This window comes from Ambystoma mexicanum, chromosome 3p (genome assembly GCF_040938575.1).
Source record: "Ambystoma mexicanum isolate Mex_15411 chromosome 3p, UKY_AmexF1_1, whole genome shotgun sequence".
In the NCBI taxonomy this organism is placed as follows: domain Eukaryota; kingdom Metazoa; phylum Chordata; class Amphibia; order Caudata; family Ambystomatidae; genus Ambystoma; species Ambystoma mexicanum.
In genome coordinates, this window is record NC_090925.1 from 855676462 (window position 1) to 855699922 (window position 23461).

Here is a 23461-nt window from a genome sequence, read left to right on the forward strand (position 1 = left end):
AAGGTTTTGGCACGTGGTGTGACAGATGACGGCATAGACGCAGGGAGGAGAAATCGTAAAGAAATGATAAAGAAAATGTACAGAAGCATAGGATAAGAGGTGGGTTTCACTGAGAGGTTTAAAAAGGAGGAGGCAGTGTCTTCTAGTTTCCTGGTGAGAGAGGAGGCTGTGCCACGTAGCTGTCTCTGGTGAGGTTTTTTTGTCTGCGCTGGACTGCGGTGTAGCCACAGAAGGTGTTCCTTGAATGTGATGATCCAAATCTGGGGCAGTTTCCTGGCAGAAATGGGCAGAGTTGTACTTGACTGTAAGAAGGCCCAGGTGTGTCATGGGCAGAGGCAGATCCTCCTGAAAAGGCAGAGAGCCCAGTAATCATGTCCAGAGTGAGTATAAATAGGTCAACAATCAATTAGGACCCCTTCTGCAGGGTATTTTAATTGGCAAAGTGTCAGACTGGGCACAGAATTTTTGTAATCCTTATGGTACCAAAGGATTAACAAAGTAGCCAGAATCCAAAGTATTAGCTGGGGGTCATTCAAGCAGAGGGGGGCATAATTCCATAATCTCCTAAACTCATAATCGTGCTACTGATTGAACGTTGGGTAAGGGTAGGGGAATAATTAAAGCTGAAATTATATTCATATCGTATGGCTTTCATTGTCAAAGAGTGCCAGTTAGGATGTCTCAGGTTAGATGTCTCAGGTTAGACGGAAAATCACATACTTATGAATTACTATGCATGCTCAATGCAAAGTACTTATTGATATAGAGTGTGTGTTCCAATGCAAACGCTTACTACAAACGTTTCCATGTCTACCAAAAATGAACTGGTTTGATTGCCTATCTGTTCTTTCTAATGAGTTTTAATATAAAAGTGCTGGACTGTGAAAGTGTGTTGTGGTTTTTATTGTGTATAGATCCTGTTCTATTTCTTCCTTCTGGAGATAAATGGACATTAGGAATGGGTGGCACAGTACACAATCTGTAAATGCATAGCTAAGATCCTGTGGTGTAAAAGGGTGGCAAAAAGAGAAGGTTCAGCAAGGCATAAATATGTTTTCAAAAATTGATTAGTAGAGTTTGCTAATGTTAATGTCACAAGATGTTATTTGCACCCAAGATATGAAATGAGCAACAATACAGCAGTTATGAGTACTTCTGAAATAAGACATTAGTGAAAAGAGTCGGGTCTTGCCAATTCTTTAAATTTCAGCTAGACCTACAGGTCGGGTAAATTAGTTTACCTATTCAGCCTAAGAGAAATGCACTCGACCCATAAGAATGGAGGACAACACATTTTAAAATGGAATTTCTGTAGAATGGCGCATGTTACTGCAAACCCCCTTTGTTTGGCACACTGCTGCCCCCCTCAGAGGCCATCCATGCACAGTGACAACTTTGACTTCATATTTACTGCAAACAAAGTAAATGTTAAATAAGACTATGCGAGTGGGCGAAAAGACTTTGCGAGCCATAGGTTAGCTGCATAAATGGACACAAATAGCTATGATAAAGGCCCTGAAAACTGTTTGGCCAGTTGTCTCCCACAGGTGTTAAGTTATAATACAATCCTAAGCATAAAGCAACGCGAGAGCTCTTGAGGCTAACTACAGTGTTTGGTATTGCAGTAGATCTGTAGATGTACAGACTGGATGGACTACTGATCACGACTTTGCATGAGCATCTAGTTCGCTTTGTGTATTGATTATCAATATTGTAGTTTGTGGTCATCTCACTTTCAGGGTACCTGGTATAAAGCAACAGGATGTTAATATAGAATGTCAAGGAGCATAGGTTCGCTCATGGGTTGAGCACCAGTTGCAAGATGTATGCAACCTGCAGGTTACAGAACAAGTTTTGTCATCAAAAGTATTTGATCATGTACATTTTCAAAAGTGTTAACTCGTCAATATGATGCATCTTTCCCAACAAAATGAAATATAGTTGACACTATGATATTTAGATACACTAACCTAAACATTACTGTAAAGCATGGAGATGATGCAGTGTTTTACAGTAGCAATACTGTAATTATGCATTATGTAACAACTTACATTTTATGAATGGAATTGCACAACTATCTTTTAAAAAATATATAAAGTTGACACATGCATCTTTTTGCCAGACAGGATATAGAAAGCTTAATAAAAATATCGTCCTGATTACTTCTGGATTGCTTTTTTTTTTTATAAAAGAAAATAAATGTCTGCCTGGCACTCCCACACATGCCTTTGGCACTCAGTGGAGGAGACGATTACTGCTGCACTTATTAGCACTTGAAGTGAACAGAGAAAAGAGGGTGAAGAGAGCACTGAGGGTAAGCGGAATGTAGGGCGAGCTGTGCTTTCATTGAAGAGGGCAACTTAAATAGCTAACTTTGCTACACAAGTGTCCATTTGAATAGCAAACCTACAGAATTGCATAGCAAATTGCTATGCGACACCGCTTATTTTATGCCTTGGGTCAGGATTGCCTTGGTCCTACAGGACTGTGGACAAACTATACTTTTTGACTTCCTGACTACAGACAAGTGCCTTTAGCTAATTTAGATAGGTAGGGCGATCCCTTTCGTAAAGGGAAAAGATGGGTCTTTTTCTTACACTTTCATTAAAGAAAGGTAACATGTCCTCCATGCATCAGACTCCTTCTTCCAACTTGCCACACCACCCATTGACCATCCATGGTCATGCTAATTCCTGTGGCCATTCCCACTGATTTGTTGCCCCTCCCCACCAAACCCACACTCTCCTGGGATTTCTTTGTGCTGTCTCTATTATGCAATAACATCAGACTGTGTTGTCTAGGGCCTGCCAGTGTTATTTCTACGCGGTATTTTGAGTGTTAATGGCTTCATTGGTGCTGCAAATCGGCTCCTAGTGTACTAAAAATGTCTTAACCAAGTGTGCGTTCAGCCACTTGCTTTATAAGCAATACGTGTGTCGCCTTGAACTGAAGTCCTGTTAAAAACAGGCTGTGGCAAAACCAACAGTTTTGACTTGTGTATAGTTATTAGATGGGCATTTGCCAGGCACTGACATTATATGTCTGGATACACACACCATTTTCCAGTTGTTGCCATTTTATGGACAGCTAGTACCATTATGGCAGTGCTTGGAAAATGCCTATCCCATGCCTACAGAAAAGTAAAAACCATTGGCTTTGCCAATGACTGTTCCTTTATGCTGCCAACATTCAAGATGGTATTTGAAATGTGGCAAGGCTAGGGGTATGTATATATATATATATTTGGGGGGTCCACCAAAACCCTGCTTCCCTACTATATAGTCCCTAGTCCCCACAGACCCCCTACCACTTATATCCCCTTACCAAACCAACCCCCATATTTTTCGATGTTTTTTTAGCCAAAAATGTGCTGCAAAAAACTCTGCGAAAAAAAAAGCCTGGCGATGTAACAACATCTTACCAGGCTAGGGCTTTGTAGTGGTAAAGTTCCAAATGTAGCCCAGCTTTTCATGCCCCTTTTTCATATAGCCAAAATGCCCACAGCTGCAGCCAATACTAAAATTTAAAGGTACAACGTCTGAGTTAACCAGTCTAAGTGGTTAGGGGTTTCTGGCACCAGGGGTCCGCACCACACAGGCAATCCTGACAACCCTCACTATAATGCAGTGGCTGTGGAGGAAGGCAGGAAATGCCTTTTTCCTGTAAATATCTTCTCTGTACACCCATCTAGAGTAAGCGCATTAGCCTCCTGCTGGCCAATTTCATCCATGGTATATACCGACTGTATTTTTGTGAATCGTACAAAATGCCACCCTCATTTGTGCACCCCCGCAGTCACTGCGACTTTGGGGGGGTGCAAAATACCGACTCCCATTACTGCACCCAAGCCTAGCGGGGGTGTCCCAGGCTCTCCTTGGGGCACGGTAACGCGAAGTGGGTGTGTCCCCCGCTTACCATTGTGGTAAGCGAAGTAAAAAAGCGCATCCTGCGGCATCAGCTACGACCCACGTAAGTGGGAGGAACCGATTCTGCAGGGATAGCAAGGGGTCAGCAGTGCACACAGAAGTGTGTGCCGCAAAGGTAAGTGATGTGGGGGGGGGGGGGCTCGGTTAAGGAATTGCAGGCTGGGAGACGCCTATAAAGTGATCTATTTGATCACTGCACCGTAATTGGTGTCGACATTTTCGCCAGTGCAGTTACGGGTGGCGCAGTGATCGCATAGGTTCTATTTCTGGACTGGAAGGCAGGGCAGTTGTGCATTCTGGGTGCTGAGTTGTGGCAAAGGATGGTATATTACGATACTTACAGACTTCCCCTTTGTGAAAACCAATTCTCCCACCCTAACCTTTGGAGGCCCTTCTTTATTTTCTATCCAGCCTCATTCCAAACACACCCAAGGGCTAAGCAGGGGAGTTGTACTAGATAACTGAATTGCGAGTGTCAAAGATACGAGCGCCTGGAGACTGCCCCTGGGTGGAAGCAGTCCGCGGTATAAATCAACATAACATGACCTAACATACTGCGTATCCTTCCCTCCCCTTTAACCCTGTGAGAGCCTTTTTTGTATTAAGGACGTGTGCGGGGAAACTCATGTATCCCCGTCAGTGTGCGAGTGACTAGGAGGGTCTGGCTCATCTGTGGGCACTGCGAGGGACCCAGGATCTACTGTGTTTGGCACATCACATCAATGTTGAGCTACCTGGAGATACTATATGCAATCAGTCGCACATGGGCCATAAGTACCCTATAAGACTATCCATTATTGAATGCCGGCATCTCTCTTTTGCCTCCTTCGATGTACAAAAGACGGGCAGGTGCAACCATGACTGAAAAAGACATCAAATAGTGGAAACATCTCAGTTTGCGATTGGATACTTGAGAAAGACTACCAGGAGCTTATCAGAGAAGCGGTCTGTTTTTGGCACCAGCTCTGAAATGTTTGTAGTTCATTCTAACTCCATTTTAGGTTGCCAAGCGCATGGGTGATAACCACTGTTCTTTGTCGAGTATGTGCTGTGTATTATATACTGTGAAGCAAAGAGGTTTTGTACATCAGGGGGATACAGTAAGATGGTACAGCATTATGGATGTGTATATACCCATGTATAGAAATTACGAAGTGCGAGCCTTGCTGGAAAGCAATGGAGCGCGGTCATGGGGGAATCACATAGGCGTACACACACAGGGTGCAACGGTAGCAGAGCTAGCTGGGATGTGCAGTAGAGCAAGAGGGATGCTGCTCTGGGTGGGGAGAAGTATGGTTAAGTGGAGCGATCAGCAATATTTTCTTTGGCCAGTAGGGACTTCAGATCCTTTCCGAAATGTGGGAAGGAGGGTGCCAGAGTAATCTGTTGATACCTTGCTCCAGAAATAGGGTGCTCAGCAATAAAAGCCAGTCTCCTCGTTTTGTTCCCCCCCTTGCTATGTTTTGTTTCCAGTCTGGCAATGCCATGGCTTCTTGTGGTGCAGTGGCCTCCAGAGATGGTGAGTTTCTTGGTTAGGTAGAGTGGTGTTTTAGTTGTGACTGCTTTGTAGATGATGCAGGATAAGATGAATATGTTTCATGCTTGAAGTGGTAGCCAGAGCAGTCTTTGACAAAAGCGGGTGATGTGGTTGAATATTTTTAGCCCTGTGATGAGGCGTGCTGGCCGGCTTTTAGAAGGGCCAAAGTGGCAGCTGGGGCTCCTTCATATAGGATGTTGCTACTGTGCAGGTGGTACTTAACCAGGGATTGGACAACAGTTCTGAAACGTGGGGCAGGGTTGATGGGTTTGGCTTTGCAGTGTTAGATAGTTCCATGGTGCTTGGGTCTTCTTGGTGATTTATGCTTTGAATGACAGATCACAGGTTATGGTAAAGCCAAAAGAGTTTTCGCTGGACGAGAGTTGCGGATTGATTGAGTCAAGCTATGCATTTCATCAGTCAGTTTAGGACTTGGGACAGGATTAGTGGGGTTTTCTAAGAGAATGTATTTGGTCTTTGTTGGGTTGAGCTTCACGCTGGCCCTTGACATCTATGCTTGAAGGAGAGACAGAGTGCTTGAGTAGATGGATGTTGTTGATGCAATTGATCTTTAGGTAAGGCAATCTATATATTGGGGTAGCTTTATGTTGGTGCTGGTGAGGAGCTCCCTAAGAGTTTCCTTGCATAGTTTGAAGGGACAGGGTGGAGCCTGAATTCTGGAGGTGATTGGATCTGTTGAGCCCATCTAGACAAGTTGGCCCCTGTTGAAGCGGTTGGAGAGGAAACCACTGCAGAACTGTTCTGTCAAAAAAACATGCACATGGTAAAGATGTTGGGAAGGGCTTCTTGATCAAACAGAATCATAAGGGTTTGAGAGGTTGAGTAGGTAGAGGTTCCCTTCATATAGGATGAGAAGAGAATCCTTGATAACTTCTACGGTAGCAGTCTCTTTGTTGCATCATGGTTGGGATCTGGATTGGTAGTTCTGAAGGAGATGGTGACGAGTTATCCTTTTGTGCAACTGGATGGTGACAGCCTTCTGGATCACTTTGCTCAGGTTGGGGAGATTGGTGTTGGAGCAAGAGGCGGCCAAGTCGTCCACGTGGAATGTAGGTTCCTTCATCAGGGGGAGAATCTGACATTTTTTTGGTGCGTCTGTGAAGGTGCTTTGTGTAATGTGGTGTTGAGTAGCCATTTACTGGCTTGTCTTGTGGTGACCTTAACATTAAAGGAGGCCCAGGTTCTTTTTTTGTTTTTGGGAAGTTTAAAACATGTTAGAGTTTTAGTCCAGTCTTCTCGGGTAAGTACTAATTGTCCTGAAACCAGATCCCTATTGATATGTTGTGAGCTGCTATGGATGGGACATTTACAATGTGTTTGGAGCAGTCCATGTGTTGTGTTGTGGGTTGCAATATTGCAGAATCTGGCTAAGGACTGATGCAATGCTTCACAGCTGGGAAGATTGCTCTGCTATTGTTGGATGCTTCCATAAGGATTGCTGAGTAATTGATTGCTTTGCTGAGAAGTGTCCTGTGTGCTAAATGGAAGGATGTTAGAGTAATGAGGTCTTCTTGTTGGTGGAATTTTCGTCAGACCTTTGGCTGCAGATGGAGCATTTGCTAACGGTGAGTTCCAGTGTTTACCAAGATTTATGTAGGGCTTGTCTTTTGAGTTACAGTGACACGTGGGTGTTGGTGGACTTGTTTAGGATACAGTTCTGTGTGCTGCGCGGAATGTTGACATTCTTTGAGGGCTTGGATGCGGAGGCCAAGGCGATTAGGTTTTCTTGCAGTGCATCCAAGGAAAAGTACTTGGAGCAGTGAAGGAGTCTTGTTTGGTTTTGTATGGCCCCAATGGAGGAGATGTGTGTGTGTAGTGAAGCAGGGTGTTTAAGGCTGTGTGGTCTGTCCAGTCCAAAGGTAGGGGGAAACACATTTGATGGCTGGGGAGGTGGTGAATACTAGTTTTAATGTGTTGCCTTTGTTGTGGATTAGTTCTGTGGCGAGGTTCTCAATTGCCATGATGTTCAGCACTTTGTGTAGGGTATCTCTGGTTTTTGGACGTCTTGACTTCTGGCCACGTTGAGGTCTCTGAGAATAAAGTTAGTTGTGTTGTTGACACATGCTGTTGTGATAAGGTCTGTAATTTTGCTGAGAAAGGCCTTTTTGGTTTAAGGGATGGCAAATCAGCTGGAAGGGCACAATTAGAAGGCTAGCTTAATAGGGGTAAACTCAGAAGACATGGAGAGAGGGGATACAGAAGGGTAGGGAGTTAAAGTAGGGAGCATGTGCACTGGCAAGAACTGACTTGGTGAATAGCTGGGCGGTGTTTGCATTCAAACTGAGTGAAACTGTGGCCTACCAATGTGAGGAATGCAGATCCCCCCATCCATTCTAGTTTGGTTGCAGAACAAATCCTCAGTCGCTGCAAAATAAACAGGGAACAGCAGAGAAGGGGTTGCAGAGCTTTCAAAATTGCTCAGCCATGCTGGAGGCATCAGAAAAACGTGAAGGGGACAAATCCTCTGCGCAGAAGCCAGGTATGGTGAATGGTCTCGTTTTAAAATAACCAACATGGCGTAATACATTTGTGGTCTAGAATATTTCACGGCATTTAGATAACATTAGAATGCGAATCAAACCTGTAAGCAGGTTTTACATTTACGTTCTTTGATGCGAGATTGTGAGTGTAAACCATTTTGGTAGGAAATGATGGGAAAGTACACAGATGTACTCTATTGTGTATCCCTCCCTTAAGAGGGGCAGTTGTGCGGACGTTGTGACAACAGCAATTTATCTGCCTTGGGAACCTTCTGACAGGTCTATATCTTCCACAAACGTCACTGGGAAGCAACACTGTGTCCACCTCCGTCAGACTTGGGCTCACCCTACACCCAATCGACCTACCTCTGGCAATCACTGCAGCCATTTGCCCTTTACATATACCATGGCACATTAATTTCAGCCTGTCCCAGGCACTTACCACAGCACACCAACATTGGGCCCACATGCCAATCCCAACAAAACCTGTTCCAGGCACACACAACAGCAAACCCAATCATCCTTAACTCAGGGCAGCGACACACGTAATACTGTTTCCCTGGCATATACACATGACGCCAGACCTCATAGTCCACTGGGACACACACGCTCACACCTCCTATCCCTACCAAGCCCAGGGAGGTAGCTCACAAACTTCCAACCGCCTCATGCAAAGATACTACAAACTAAATCCACCTGCACTATCAAACAACTGCAGTATCTGGAGGGAGCATCACATATTGTACCATATTGTCCAGGGATATCGCACACCAATTTCATCCTTTCTGCCCACACACCAGTCTCCTCCCCAAGAGACATAACCCACAGCCAGCTTCTCCTTTTCAGGGGACAGACTCCACCTTCCTTCACATGCCCCAGGCTACATGTCATACATGCAGGACTTTCCTGAAAATGCACACTACACCCCCCTCCCTAGTGCAAACGCCACATCTATAATCCCCAGTGAATACACTGCACACCGCGCCTACCTCTGCTTGGCAGACACAGTACCTATTTATCCACGTTACACAAATACCCATGTGGGGGGGGGGTGTCCACCCCCAATGTCTCCCTTCCCTATAGAGAGAGCGTCCTCATTTTAAGAACTAGATTTGCCCATTAGGCCCGCACTTTTCTTCACGTACGTACCTACCTCACCCATAGCAAGGGCTTCTAGATACTTCTGGGAGATCAGGTGACTCAATCTGATGACTGGAACCGAATGGCGAAACCCCACATCTGCAAAGGTGTTCCGGCAACGGAGGGAGAAGCGCGTATTGGGCCCCAAAGAAGAGAAGCTGAACGGGGAACTGAAATCCCCTTCATTCTCCGGATGCGGAGGCACCGTGGGTGAGCAACGGCCTCACTCGCCCCCCTCTGTGTGCCGGTCTTTTCTTGAGGCTGGACTTTACAGTGAGAGCATGGCGCTCGGTGCAGCTGGAGAGGCTGGCCCGGCTAGTAGGCTGACCTTGCAGTATCACTGATGGAGAAGGGGGAGGGGTGAGGAGGAAGGATGGGGCTGGTGGGTGGAGGAGGTTGGCCCCGCTGCCTCTTAAAGGCACAGTAGGCGCACTGGCTGCATCTCGGCCTTTGATACATCAGAAGCGGATGGGTGGGCGAGTACTAAAGACAGGGATGGAGCGGAAACCGAGAGAGGGAGGGTGCGATGGGAGATAGCCTGCTAGATAAATGAATAGATACAATACTGCAAAAGATGGGTAGACATTCGGTTACTCTATGGACGGAAACAGACAGATGACATTAAGAAACATTAGACTGCCATAGAAAGCTGAAGACAGTGAGGCAGATGGCCCGTGAGTTAGATACATGGATGGCTATCTCCAAGAAAGGCAGATTAATTGATAGGCGGATAAAGAGATAACAAGCGTGATGGAGCGCTCCAGTAGGATGCTAGTTCAGTACACAGAGATGGACGTCAGATCAGTTCTCTCTATTTTTTATATATTCACTGAAAAAAACTTTGTTTAAGGTGATCAGATTTAACAACGCAAAAAACATGAAATTCAGCGGATGTGGGAAGTGATGATCGTGGATGTGGGAAGTGATGATCATCTTAAATCAGCGTCCCTTTGTTGATGACCCCTAGGATCTAATGATATTTATATACCACTTATGCCTAAGCACTTTACATAGAACACAAATGCGTACAATGTCACCCAACTGGAGTTGGTACTCATTTATCGACCTCAGAATGATGAAAGGCTGAGTTCGCCTTACCAGGATTTGAACCCGTGACCTGCAGATCACACACAGATCACAGCAGCAAGCGTTCAACCCATTGAGCTATCTTGACAGCTTCTAATTGTGTATGGCATTGTGAATCCCATCTGTTTTGTTTGTGCTCATGGGCTTTGCAACAGGTGGGACGCAGAGTGAAGCTGATAATCACTTTCCACATCTGCTGAATTTCTCATGGGTTTTGTTGCATTAAATCTGATCACCTTAACTGTCCCTTAACTAAATATCACATAATTGCAAGGGTTTTGTTATACTATAGTTTATTACCATAGTTTATTCAAGGGCCACTAGCCATGACCAGTGCTGCCGTGGCCACTGTACATATTGCACCAATTGGTTTCTTTAGGCCCCACAAGCCATGCCCTTAGGCCATGGCCAGTATACATGTTCCACCTATAGGTTGCGTTGGGCCCACTAGCCACAGTCTTCAATCCTGGCCAATGAGCACAGTATTTGGCCGTGCCCGCTGTATATTTTAAAACACTAGGTTGCTTTCAAGCCCACTAGTCATGGCCTTCAGCCACGTCCACTGTACATGTTGCACCAATAGGTTTCTTTGGGGCTCATTAGCCATGGCTTTTGGCCGTGGCCACTGTATATGTTGCATCAATACGTGGTATGTAGTAATAAAATCGCAGCAAAAATATCGCCTTTACAATAAAATCGCAGCAAAAATGCTGTGGTTTGACATGGTAAAGGTACCCCATTATACCATTTAAGGGGAGCGTGGGTTGCGGGGCTGTTCCCTGCTCCCCTTAAATGGTATAATGGGTCTCTGGGTTGCGGGGGTGTCCCTGCATCCTTTACATGGATTGCTGCGGCAAAACCAAAGCCTATTTGCTGCGATTTTTTGTGCAAACAGCCATTTTTGACGCATTTTTAACACATGGAACCCAATATGTTTTTAAGGCCCACTAGCCAGGGCTGAACCCACTGTATATTTTAAATCACTTTCTTTCAAGCCGACTAGTCATGGCCTTTGGCACATGTTGCACCAATGGGCTTCTTTGGGGCCCATTGGCCAGGGCCACTGGCACAGAGACCCATCCCCCCAGCCTTATAGTTGTGATCACAACAGATGTTCCTCTATTTGTTTCCCTCAGTTTCCATTCCCCTGATAATTGCTGCGATTATGTTAAAAAATTACAACGTTTTCACAGACGCTTCCATGTGCCTTCTTCCTTTTGCCTAGGTTCCTTTTGCCTAGGTTCCGCCCGCCCACCTCAGTTGACATTTACCTCTCTGACCCCCCCCATGACTCCCTTTCTCCCTTTGCTTCGTGTGACGCATTTTCATTTCTGAGCGCATCTTCTGTTATTACTGCAGTAATCTCGCGAGATTTCCCGGTGTTCCCTGATTAGCTGTAAACCTTTTTTTGTAACTTGGCCGCCAGACCATCCCGAACTCCCTGAATTCACATGGTGTCATCTCCCTCCCCACCTGTAGCCTAATGCCATTGTATCCTTTCTCCATCTCTGAATAGCTTTTTTCAGCATGTTTTGTTTTCGGCTTCCTCCGGCGGTAATCGCTCGCATCAAGCAAAAACAAAAAAAAAAACAAAAATTGGCTTTTCATTTCTGAAAAGTCTCTCTGCTACAAAGTGCCACTGGAGATGAAGCTATATTTTTGGGAGAAGGGGCACCATTGTTCGCGTCAAATATTTTAAAAGCTACTGGACGGATAACTCCCAATCCTGTCCTGGAAATTAAGTTGTGACCAAGTTGTTTCTTATTTGGTTGAATTCCATCCAGCGGTTTTTGCGCTTCGGTTTGATAAAATGTGAACTTTTTCTCTATGGGAAAAGGAATGGGAGTAGGCCGAAAACAGCGTTTTGTGCTTTCTTAATAACTTTTTCATTTCTTAACAAATGTTTCCCATAATTTCCAGTCGGAGGGAAGGGGGGGGGTGTTTTTGTTTGGCAGATGATAGCCAAATCTGTCATGCAAGTCAAAAGTTATTAGCAATAGAATGTTTGGACTTCCTATAGCTCCTGCCACACACCTTAACTATAGTGTGGCAGTCATATATGCAAAACACATGGAATACCAAACTTTTAACATTCAAATAAATTAGGCAACTTGGTACAGCATATATATATATATGTGTTTACCTCTGTGGCACTACATAAAGGTATGCCCATCACCACAGTCTATTCATTCATCCCCAACCAACTTAAAATCACATCACAAAGTACTGATAAATGGGTGGAAATCTCTTACCATCTCTCGCAAAGGACCAGAGGAAAAAAAAACACACGCACACACCCCCTTGCAATAAGGCAGCTCTCCGCAGAAATCCACTTGCTACTAAGACACCTGATTAAAAGCATGAAAAGGTTTTTCAGATGCCTTTCTTTTGAATGAATTTTCTGTAAATTCACAGCAGTTAGTTGATAAATATGGAGGCCGTTATAGAAATATATGTAATGGTGTACCGTTGGGCTTTACCACAGGAGAGCGGGAATCTATTTGCAGGATGCCAATTACTCTAAACCAGAAAATTGGCTTTTAAATGGATTTTGATTTAAACTGTTTAAAAACAATCTACACGTCTATCACGTTACAAGTTGTATATTAGTGTTTTTCTCCAACTCGTCAGATTCTACATCTATGCGTCATAACAACACCTGGAATATAAGAGACCATTATTAAAGGAGCTAACGTTGTGACCATGCACATGGAATAAATTAACCCTCGCTGTACATTATAAAAATATCACAGGTCACATCCGAGTTCTCTGACTTTATAAAGGAAATCAGCCTTATCGGCGTTCCTCTGTCTGGTCAGAGAACTCCTTGGTGACCTGCAATATCCTTATAATGTATCCCAGATATTACATTACACTAGTGACTTCACTAATGCACTGTAATAATGTATTAATGCTCGGGTGTGCCTTCACAATGCCTGCTGCTTCAGCCAGTACTGTGCAGAATTCCACCTGCCACTGCAGCAATTCATTGCAAGCTGTGAACTGGTTCAGATTTACAGACATTCATTGGTGTGGTCCTGGAACTGTTCATAGTACATGGTTTATTATGTGCACTCCTGGAGTTTAACACAGGGGAGCAAGAATCGCCATGCATGTTATCACTTACTGTAAACCCCAACGCGTGTTTCAAATCCATTGCATTAAAATATTGTTCGAACATCTTACAAGCTGCATATTAGTGTTTTTTCATATGAACAGAATCCACCCGGATTACATGTATCAACAATTATAAGATCACTTGAATTATCTTAAGCGAAAGACTAAGCGCCAAAGATAATGAGGTGCTGCCATGTATTATAAAGAATAAAGTACCGCCCCCACGCCCTCCAACCATACGTATAAAGGATATTGCAAGTCACCTTGCGGCATTTAAAAGGAATTCTGCCATCGAACTTGTTGCTGTATTTGATTGGTAGGGGATACCTACCTCGCTCTAAGGTTTTCTCCAATTTACTTCCCTAAGGTGCCCTGTTCACCCTTTCTCGAGGTGAAGAAAAGAGCTTCGGCATGATGTAAGCCTCGGTCCACCGCCCATGAAGCTAACATATATAGTACTGTAGATATTGGGAGCAGAACAGGCCCACCCAGCTAATTACATGTCTCCAGTCAGTCCAGTCAGTGAAGTGAAACACCCGATTAAGTCTCCAGTTGTGTCTTTGCTCTTGCACTATGATCAATCCCCCCTGTGTTTGGCCAAGGCCTCTAGTGTGTCCCCGATTACACCCCTATTTTCGCCACTCCGCCTGTAAGGAGAATCACAAAATTAAAACCTCTCTTGCAAAAAAAATCCCAATGCAACTACTGAGGGCCCTATGGCAGTAGAATTGGATGGGCACTGGTATACACACAGCATGTCATATCGATTGATGGGTGGGCACAAAATACCAGCCCAGTGTTAGAAAGCATATCACCTATATTATTAATACAGAGTATGTCACCTCTATTGCTGGATGGGCACATTCGATCGCCGCTGGGTTACAAGGAATGACACCTGTATTTCTGGATGGGCTCATTGGATCGCCACAGGGATACAGAGCATGTCACCTATTTCTGGAATGGGCTAATTGAATCGCCACAAGGATACATATCATGTCACCTCAATTGCTGGATGGGATGATTGGATCTCCACAGGGATATAAAGCATGTCACCTCTCTCGTTACTGGCTTCCTTTGATTGGCACAGGGATACAGAGCAGGCCACCTCTAATGCTGGATGGATTCATGGATTGACAAGCATACAAAGCATGTCACTTCTATTGCTGGATGGGTTCATTGGATTGCCACAGGGATACAGAGCATGTGACCTCTAATGCTGGGTGGGCTCAATGGATCGCTATATGGATACAGAGCATGTCACCTCTATTTGATGGATGGGCTCATTGGGTCACCATATGGATACAAAGCATGTCACCACTACTGCTGGATTGGCTCATTGGAACGCCCCAGGTATAGAGCGTGTCACCTCTATTCATGGATGGGCTCAATGTATCTGATTGAGTACAATGTATGATTATGGATGTGACGACCAGTGCATATAGAACTAAGGAGTAATACCTTATTCGGCCTAAGAAAATTATACTTGGGACGCAAGTTTACAGATTTTTGGAGTACCATTACTGAAACTAAAGAATAGAATTTTGAGTGGAAAAAGAATGCCACTTCAGAGCACAAGATACATGATTGCCCCTGAGGAATGTCCAGTTAACACACAACATATAGGACAGAAATGTATATAAGTCGGGATATGATGGGTACAGTGTGGCGTAAAAACAATTAATTTGGCTCTGTGCCTTGTGTGCAGGTTCTAACTTTTTTTTTGTTTCCTGTGTTTTTAAACATTGAAATTTGTTTTTTCAGTGCGTTTGTGTATATTGTATTGTAACATGTGCATATGCTTTTTAAATGTTTTAGAATTCTATGTCAGGGTCTTGTAGCTTTGAGTTTTTTTGATTATTAAAATATGTTATATGTAACAATTTGAGGACATATACTTGAGAGTGTCAGGTTTATATGGTAATGTCCAGGTACAACCATTTTGTGCATTTTGAAACGTTAATATATATCATGGATTAATGCTCCTCCTTTGTTTGAAACTTAATTGTATTATATCCCCACTTAGTAGGAGGGGTCAATACCGAATGTGTGGGGTAGTGCCCCTGTAGAAATGTATGGGCTCAATGTATCGCCATATGGATACAGAGCATGCCACCTCTATTAGTGGATGATCTCATTAGATCGCCATATGGATACAGAGCAGGTCACCTCTATTGATGGATGGCTCAATGGATCGCCATATTTATACAGAGCATGTCACCTCTATTAGTGGATGGGCTCATTGGATCGACATATGGATACAGAGCATGTCACGTCTATTAGTGGACAGGGTCATTGATCGCCATATTGATACAGAGCATGTCACCTATTGTTGGATGGGCTCATTGGATCTCCCCTGGTATATAGAGTGTGTCACCTCTATTGATGGATGGGCTCATTGGATCGCCACAGGTATGTATACAAAGCATGTCACCTATTGTTGGATGGGCTCATTGGATCACCCCAGCAGCGTGTCACCTCTATTACTGGGTGGGCTCATTACATCTCCACAGGGATACAAAACAGGCCGCCTCGCTTGCTATTGGGCTCATTTGATTGACAGGGACACAGGGCATGTCACCTCTATTGCTCAACTCTTTCATAACTTGGCACATACATGTAGAGCTCATCACTAGGATAGAGTGGGTTCGGGACAATGGCATCGTGAGGAATTGTGGGTTGGGCTGAAGGAACGGGTGCAGAGATGGACACGTTCATGTAAGATCACTGAGAGCGACACTGCGGGTCCCTGCTCTCACCAGAGCTGCCTCCGGTGGAGCCTAGTGAGTCACTTCTGATTCACGTGGCGTCTACCCGTGGGTGGAAGTGGGAGGGGGGAGGTGAGAAAGTGTGAAGTGGGGATGGGTGAGATGGAATGGCTCTGGGGCCTACTACTCGCCAATTGCAGGGAAGAGGGAGTGAAAGAGATAATGGCCTCCATTCCACGCCCCTTTCATCTCCCACGGAGCCTTTACTTCGCTCATTTGAGCCCTCTTTCCTCCACTCTCCTGTTTTGCCACCCCGCACTCCCCTTCCGCCTCCCAATCCTCCACCTTCTTTTTCTCACCATTTCTCCTCTCTGGCATACCCTTCTTTCCCTCCTGCTCACTTTCTCTACTTCGACATTTCTCTCTGCAATATTACTTCCCGTCTCTCGTCCGTCGTTATTCCTTTCTTTCTAGCGCCCTGACACCTAGGGCCACATACCTTGCCCTCCCCACCCTACCTGAGACTTGGTGATCTGCTCCCCATTGTCTTCCCTCATTGCCGCCAATTGCGCACCCTCCCGTTAGTGCTTCCCGCACTGTGTTATTCCCCCTACGATTGTAAAGCTTCCCGAAGCTTAGGTCCACGCTCAAAAAAATACCCAATAACAATAAGTGGTCCTCTCCTAACTACCCGTCTTTGCGTTCCCTCTCACCACTTCCATGGCCACCCTAACCAACGCATCATGTGTGCACACGCCCCGCCCCCCAATGTTTGACACCAGACCACCACCCGTCAGGGGACCCACACGTGGGGTCCTTTCATTAAAACACTAAACATAGCTCTCAACTCACCCGCTTTTGGCGGGTGTCACCCGCCTTGAAAGCAGATGAATCACCCGCCAAGTCCCTCATATGCCCATTCACTTCTATGGGCCTCTCACCTGCCAAAAAGAAAATCGGTTGTTTTCACCCGCCTTGGTGACAAAAAAGGTTGGGAGCTATGACTAAATAGAAATGCTACCCTCCTCCACTCCCACCCACATCCCCTCAAAAAAGAACTGTGCTGCCTACAAGCCTGAGATTCCCCTTCTTCCTGCCATAGACACACACAGAGGCTAGTCTATGTAATTTCTGATGGCACCTTAAACCCCCGCCCCCTTCCCCTCGGGCTGCCTGAAACACCGCTGTTCAGCAGCCTCTCAGCCAGGGCGGAAGGCGTGGTGCCACCCGCTCAACCCCCACCCGTGACCTCTGAACTCCACGTACCTGCGTGCCTCTTGGCCACACCGCGTCTACCTCGGCTGAAATCAAGTCACTGCCGCTACGTGGAGATTTTGTCAGGAAAGAGGTCGCGCTCCGGCCGTTTTCGCGCCTTCCTCACAAATGTCAGTGACGAAGGTGCAATGGAAAAGGTGACTGAAGTGTTTTAAGTGGCTATTAATAATATCAATTTTTAATAAACTCGGGAGTGACAGGTGCGTGCGTCTTGCTTGTTGCTCCTCGGTGGCGGGGGCCCCCTGCACCCACGGTGTGACGCCCCTTTATATGGAGCTAACAAAAGGGGTTGCTATAGCGACGGCAGCGGCGAGGGGGCAGGGCGAACGGGTGACGTTGAAGGAGAACACGAGGGAGGGAGGAAGGCACATAAAATGACTGCTGTGTAAAGGAGATGTTATCTCCCCGTCCCTGCGCGCGCTGGGCAGGGAGGGGGCGCGGGCGTTTTTTCTGGTCTCCGGGAAAGCGCCACGTGCGTGCGGAACATGTCACGCTCGCGCACATGGACATTCTGTGGCTTAGCCTCAGGCTGGAATGGGCCCTTGAGTCTGTGGTTCTGCTGCAGAAATTCCACGGACGGTGTTCTATATCTAAAGCATAGCTCTACATATTAATAAACATCCTGCTTGTTCACACAGAAATCTTCTGGGTTTTTTTGCAGTCTACGGAAAATGTTGTTTATATTTAAGAACATTAATTATACCTCTTCAAAATGTCCACAAATTGTTTTATGTTTTCTCAACAAACCAAAAAAAGCTAAGACCTCCCCCCCCCCTCCTTCCCGTCATGCTCATCTTCAACAATGAATTTACTTAATAACATTCTCTTTCGAAATTGCATAACTCTAAAGAAAACAACGTCATGTGGGATTTCGGTAGCCCCAAATTCACCTTTTGCATGGTCAGGACGCTTGGGCATACACACAGGAAGAATAAACATTCTCAGCAATAGAGCAAAAAGGCGAGTTATTGCGTAATCGTTGCGTTTTAACCTCTTCCCATCATCCTGAATGGTGCCTCTATTTCCCCAACAGACATCAGTGTACCTTAATCAGTGACCATAAAACAGTATTGTGCCGTCACAGCCCCCACCAGGCAGCACTGTGCTGTAATCAGGCTCTACCAATCGCTATTGTGTTCGAATAATCAGGCAGTTGTGCCCACGAGGCAGCATTGTGGTGCACTCGGTGCCCATCAGACGGTATTATACTGCAATCATTCCTCACCTCCTGTATTTTATTGACATCTGTCCTAATCGGCCACTATTTTTCAGTGATCACCACCGCTGCTTGTATGTGTTGTGCGAGTGTCCATCGGCCATTACTGCGTGGTTATATGTCCCCATCAGACAGTATTCTTCATTCCCCCGCTAACCATAACCACACCCTCTCTTTCACAGCGCCAAGAGACCAGGAAATGGGAGTGGCGTGTGGCATAAATGGCAGCAACATCCGAGTCAGCTCGCCATTATTGTGTTGGAACACTGAGCTTCAGTTGGGGGCTGCTTTCTCTCCAAACTGCCTACCCAAACTCTCCCGAATAATAGCTGCCAAAATGAATTGACATTTCCACCCTCTCCCATGTCTCTACACTAGCTTCCCTATTGCAGGGGGGAGACTTTCTCTGCACCCACTAGGCCCCCGCCCCAACACGACCAGCATACGCACACACAGACACATGGACTCCGAAACAATTAGACTTTTAGGCAAGGAAGACATTACAGCTTCACTTGGGTTTAAAAAAGGCCACAACCAGTCAGTTATTAAACATTAGAGGGTACGTTAATATGGGGGAGGAAAGGCTTTCTGTTGAGAATAAAAGTTTTATGGCCAATCTCTGTTCTGCACGGCTCAACAGACCTCGTGCTTCCAGTAGCTCAGTGCGCATTTCCTGATAAGTAGTTAAATGCGCGCTTACCAACACTTGAGAAGTTGGTGTCAACAGGTGCCTCAACTGGTACCATAGCTGCCAAGCCGTTAACTCCTTCTTTGCTGTACACTGTGTCCAGCACCCCGGCCAACTAGACCACCACTTAAACTCCTGGCAAAGAATTACATTCAGACTTCCTCGACCCTGCATAACGCCAAAGGCTGTGGCTATCTTAATGGCGCATTCTGCAGAAAAAGGCGCATTTCTCTGCTGCGCACTGCCACCATTGTACGGCACCTGGATATAATAGGCCGTGCTACCGTGGAGACTTACGGCCGTTTGGTGGCACTTCCCACTTTAAAAAGCCCCCTTCAACCGGCCTGATTTTGGGAGGCAGCCATGCCATGCTCGCTTACCAAGAGTTCTACAATGCCTTCACCAGGTACTGCTACAGATCTCGTCTCTGGGTCCACGCGCTCCTAAAGAACTCCGCTATACAGATGAGCCTTTTGATAACGCCCTGCAGACATCCATTCCTCTCGAATTAAGTCAGGCATGGACTGACTTGATATTAGATTCCCTGGCACTCCGGCAGCTCATTTGTGATATACGTGTGTTCAAAAAAAGAAAATCGTTCTATTCTAACTGACTTCAGATAGTGTTACCTGTCCACGTGGAGCTTCAGCAAACATTTAAATTCTCTTCAAAGTGTCTCGGAATGTGTATGCACACGCACAACCTGGCTATCAATGGTGCAAGCATCCCCTGCAGCAACAGGAACAGTTCAGACGCATAGTTTCACACGTACACAGAACTGGTACAGCACGGCTGGAGGTGTCCCCGCCCTCGAGAAAGGTGCAGCAACAGACGAGCTTTCCTTAAGCGCAGACACACCAGGCACACAGTAACGCCTGCGCACCCCGAGACCATGCACGCTGCACTCTGGGCTGCAGCAGGAAAAGCGCCATGGACAACTAGACCAGATGCATTACGTGCAGCAGTACCACACCCCTCACAGCCAGCAGAAGTGCATCCGAACACACACAGCATGGTAGCAGGTACAGCAGGGGATGCTGCTGTCTGTCTTCTTCTTGATGAGAGATTTTATCCATCAGCAGTGATTTTGGGATATAGAGGTTTGAACCCCGTTACTTCATCTTCTCGGGTTGGCGGGTTAGGATTCTTCTTGGTCTGTTTAGACTTGTTACAGTAGGGCTGGTTTCACAGGATCTTCACAGTGATGGGTGTCGTTTGGTAAACCTTTCACCTGAAATGTGAAAGTAGGAAAGTCCATTTGAGACAAGTCACACATTCCGCACTGCCGCCTAGTAGCCATTTCTGGAAGTTCACCCCCAGTTCTGAGCCACAACAGCAAGGTGTGGGTATGCAAATTAGCCCAAATGCAAACCCTTTTCTCCAGGAAATTGTCTTTGTCTAAGAGGGCAGTGCTACTTTATAGATAGCTTAATCAACCCAAGACAGACATTTGCAAGGCTGCCAGGACAACTACATACCTGGTTTCCCCGATGTTAGGGATCATCAGTGCAGAATAGTCCCGACAGCCTTGCGGTTGGAGCATTTGTACATTCCTGCTTTTACATTTCAGGTGAAAGGCTTTTTTTCAAACCTTTTTAAACCCACCATAACTTTCTTGATATGATCTGGCATTTATAACGTGCCTATAGATGAGGCAAGGGAGGGGAACAGAGGGAAGACGGAGATAACGATCTTACTAGCCCAAGTGACATTGAGATCGCGCAAGTGCAGGGGAGGGAGAAGAGGAAAAGTGTGAGAGGAAAGTGGGAGGGAAGTGCAGTACATATGATAAACAGTAAATAAATAAATAAAAACAATAAATAAGAACAGTAAATAAGTGCGGCCAGCTGGTGGCAGGTGTAAGGGTAAGTGCAGGTGTGAAGTGCTGGTAGGGGGCTGTAGGGATAAAGAAATAGCCCCAGAGTGCAAGGGTTGCCAGGGGGGCAGTGCAGGTGTGCAACTGGCGGGGAGGAGACTGGGCCCATCATAATTGGTGTTAATCATTGTTTAGTCTCTGAGGCAACCCTTGCGGGAGGGTGGTGATCACATGCAGCGATGAAGCAGCCCTAAACCATCAAAGGTTCAGCCCTAGATGCTGCTGGCCTGCCGAGTGAACACCCAACCTGATCAAAGGCCAGTCCGCCCTTGGTAACACCTGAAGTTGCGGGGCAGGTAATCAAGGCTCCTCTCACAGAGACAATGTACAGCAAAGGCATCACCATACACAGAACTCCTGCAGCTGCAGAGCAAGCCTCCCATGCACACAAAGAACAGAGGCAGCAGCAATAGATGATACAGTACAAACAATAGCATTATACGCTTTTCTCTCATACCAAACAGACATAGTAAAGACAGCAGCACCATTGTAAGCTTTCTTCTTATACAGGCGAGGCAATTGCAGGAAGCCTTCCTCTCATGCGGAATAGATACAACACAGGCAGCACCACTGTAAGCTTCCCACTCATACAGAACAGATACAGCACAGCCACCTGCTCACACGAAGAATATATACATCAAACCCACAAGCTTCCTTCGCATACAGAACAGGTACAGGACAAGCAGCAGCATTGCTAGCTTCCTCCATAGGCAGAACACATACGTAAACTTGCAACAACAGTACACGCTTACTTCACTGAATAGAGGGAGCACAGAAATAGCAATGCAAGCTTTCTTTGAACACAGAACTGCAACGTGCACACCAGAGAGCAGCATTTTAAGTTTCTCACCCACACATAACCGGTACAGCCTGTTATACGGCCAACGGGCCTTGCAATACGGTAGCCCCCGGCCCCCCCAAGATTTGCGCCACTCTGTCACAGACCACGTAACAACATCCTCCTTTTTCATAACAAAGAATATGACATACACACCAAACTTGTTATCAAGTCTCAGGAAGCAAGACGATGCAGAGCAACACAGGTTCGATCCCCGGGTCCGCGCTTAGAAACCTCTGGGTATTCCGGGTCCTCGCTTAGAAACCTCTGGGTATTGAGCGCGTTATAAATAACCCATTACAATTAAAATCATTCTAAACACATAACAACAATGCAGTTAACTTCAAAACACCACACACCACGCCAGTATCTGGCTTATTTAGGTGCAATATTGACAGCATGTTAATCGTCCACCACATAGTCCTTCAGACATGACGGACAGCACCTGGACTCCCATTGGGGATACCTCCTACCTGCGCGCCCTCAAGACTCTTCTTCTGCCCTTGGCCCGGATCTGTCTGTTCTGTCAGGCTCCAGGATCGATCAGTGTGATGATCAGTCTCACTATGCACAGGGCTTTGGTCGACGGTATTGCTGCTACTGAGCCTCTTCGAAAAAACTAGAGTTCCTGGTTACCGTCTTCCTTCCATCGGATGCATTCACCGTAGACCCTTTTATTCCTACCATGTCCAACGGCTTAGGATCATAGGGCAGCAAGATCTTGCCTCCCGGGTGCTGGTTCCTGAACAGCACTTCATCTCCCAAAGTTATGTCTGGTGGTTGCAGTTTCCTCTTGATGTTCTCCCTCCCGTTGCGCATCCTTCGCTCTTCAGCCACCTGCTCTTCGTCAATCACCCCTGCCTCTCTGTCCTCACTGCCTCGCAAAAATCCATGTGGGCACCTTCTGAACATAGGTTCTGATGAGGCAACTCCTGTGGAGCAGGGTCGGCCCTGTATTCCCTCAGGAATTGATGGAGCTCTCAACGCAGGGATTGCCCCTGCTCATGAGCAATCTGGAACACTTTGGTCAGCCTCTACATGAAGCGCTCCGCCTCCCCGTTCACTCTGGGCCACAACAGAGATTTCTGCCTCTGCTTGACTCTGCACTGCTTCAGGAAACTCTCCCCTTGAAATGGCGGACCATTATCGGTGCACACCTCTTCCAGGAATCCATGAGATGCAAACATCTTCTCGACCACTGGTATGATGTTTTCAAATGATGTTGATTCCACAAACTCCTCCTCCGGATGTCAGCTCCATTCATCAATGGCCACCAGGAAATGCATATCTCTCCCTATCAAACCAAAATCCATGTGCACCACTTCCCATGGCACGGTGGCCCTTGACATCAACTCGATTTGGGGTTCTCTCTGCATGGTGGCTGCAGCCTGATTCCACACACAATTCCTCACAAACTCCTCCACCAGCAGTTCCAAGTTGGGGAACCACACCTTCATCCTCCATTGGGACTTAGCCTTGGCCAACCCCTGATGCCCTTTATACATGTTATGACTTTAGTAACCAGTGCCGACGGCACAACCATCCTCTGTCCTCTC

At 46.1% G+C, this 23461-nt stretch overlaps 1 protein-coding gene across 5 annotated transcripts in view; it reads right to left on the reverse strand.

Annotated features, from left to right (window-relative positions):
- The window catches only part of LOC138580998 (dual specificity protein phosphatase 14-like), a 153953-nt gene that overhangs the window by 24656 nt on the left and 105836 nt on the right, over nucleotides 1-23461 (reverse strand). Inside the window, exon 1 of one of the 5 annotated variants that reach the window (XM_069651999.1) lies at nucleotides 19572-19628. The exons of 1 other annotated variant lie outside the window; for it this stretch is intronic. The gene's annotated coding sequence lies outside the window, so the exon portion shown is untranslated. Of the gene's footprint in view, nucleotides 1-9113; nucleotides 9457-17278; nucleotides 17550-19571; nucleotides 19629-23461 lie in introns of those variants that run through there. 3 more of the 5 variants (XM_069651995.1, XM_069651996.1, XM_069651998.1) reach the window with 3 other exon arrangements.